We start from the raw sequence: 1,953 nt of genomic DNA on the forward strand, positions 1-1,953 counted from the left end.
ATCCCCCTATTTGATGCCATATTCATTTGATGCGCATATTCACTCAATGTGCATATTCTACTTGTGTTGAATAACCTGTAAATAAAATTCAGGTTCGTACAATACTGAATTAAGTCTAGTTTGTGCACATGAGCATGAATATTGTTTTCAGAAATGTACAGAAATTCAGGTGGTCCTGAATCTGTTTGCACCGATTTTGGTGTACATACCGTTTACTACATGGACATGATATTTGGAGTCTTACTTTAGTTGAGTGCTAATCTCGTCATGCTTGGAAAAAGGATATTATTATATGCACACTACAGGAATCAGCTATTTTGCCATCTGCCACGGCGGACGGCAAAGGCATGGATGGCGGATGGCAAAAGGGGACGGCAAAGTAAGGTTTGGCAAATAGCTACTTTGCCATTCGCTTCGGGCGGCTGACGGCAAAGGGGCCTTTGCCATCAGCAGCGGACGGCAAAGAATGAAGACGGCAATAAATGCATTGTTACCCCGTTAGGTGGTTAACGGCAGACCTTTGCTGTCCGCCGCTGACGGCAAACTTCAGAAGGCCTTTGCTATCCGCCGAATGATGTCAGCCGATGTCACTACACAAGGTAGGCCTTTGCCGTCGGCCGCTATAGGCAAAGTTTTTTTTCTCTTTGCCGTCTGCTGCGGACGGCAAAGCCTTTGCCGTCAGCCACTGTAGGAAAACTGACCAAATTGGTCAGCCTACCAGGAAGCACAGTTGCCTGCCACGTGGCCTCTTTGCCGTCCGCTGCTGATGGCAAAGAGCCCTTTGCAGTCGGTGGCAGACGACAAAGAGCCTGCATATTGTCTCTTTTTCTGTTTTTTTAATCCAACAATTTTCACAGCATATATATATATGACATATATAGATATATTTCCATATCACATATCCAGCACATAAGTTTCATATCACATATCACATATCACATCAGTTTCATCCATACACATTGTTCATACATAAGCAAGTTCCATCCATACACATTGTTCATACATAAGAAAGTTCCATCCATATACATATTACAATGCAAAGTTTCATCAAGATACAATGCAAGTTCTATCATAGCAAGCTACATACAATGCAAAGTTTCATCAAAGGAAAAGCAAGCACTCCATCATAGCAAGCTAGCTTCCATGAAGTGAATGAAATCTGCAAAATGATAAATAAGAAAGTTAGAAATAGGTGACTAGAAAGAAGACTAGAACAAGAAGTATATGTCATTTATGAGCTAACTTAGGTGAAATGGATCATATATGAGCTAACTAAGTTGGAATTGGTTGTTTATGAGCTAACTTAGTTGAAATGAATCATTTATGAGCTAACTTAGTTGAAATGGGTCGTTTATGAGCTAGATAAGGTGAAGGGCATCGTTTTTGAGCTAAGTAAGGTCAAATGGATCATTTTTTAGCTAACTTAGGTGAAATACATCATTTATGAGCTTTTACGAGCTAACTTAGTTGAAATGGGTCGTTTATGAGCTAACTAAGGTGAAATGCCACGTTTTTGAGCTAAGTAAGGTGAAATGGATCGTTTTTGAGCTAACTTAGGTGAAATGGATCATTTATGAGCTTTTATGAGCTAACTTAGTTGAAATGGGTCGTTTATGAGCTAACTAAGGTGAAATGCCACGTTTTTGAGCTAACTAAGGTGAAATGGATCGTTTTTGAGCTAACTTAGGTGAAATGGATCATTTATGAGCTTTTCTGAGCTAACTTAGTTGAAATGGGTCATTTATGAGCTAACTAAGGTGAAATGCCACGTTTTTGAGCTAACAAAGGTGAAATGGATCTTTTTGATCTAAATTAGGTGAAATGGATCATTTAAGAGCTAATTTAGGTGAAAGGGATCGTTTTTAGCTAACTTAGGTGAAATGGATCGTTTAGGAGCAAATGAAGGTGAAATGGGTCATTTTGGGGCTAACCTAGGTGAAATGGGTCATTTTG

This window comes from Triticum aestivum, chromosome 7B (assembly GCF_018294505.1).
Source record: "Triticum aestivum cultivar Chinese Spring chromosome 7B, IWGSC CS RefSeq v2.1, whole genome shotgun sequence".
Taxonomy (NCBI): domain Eukaryota; kingdom Viridiplantae; phylum Streptophyta; class Magnoliopsida; order Poales; family Poaceae; genus Triticum; species Triticum aestivum.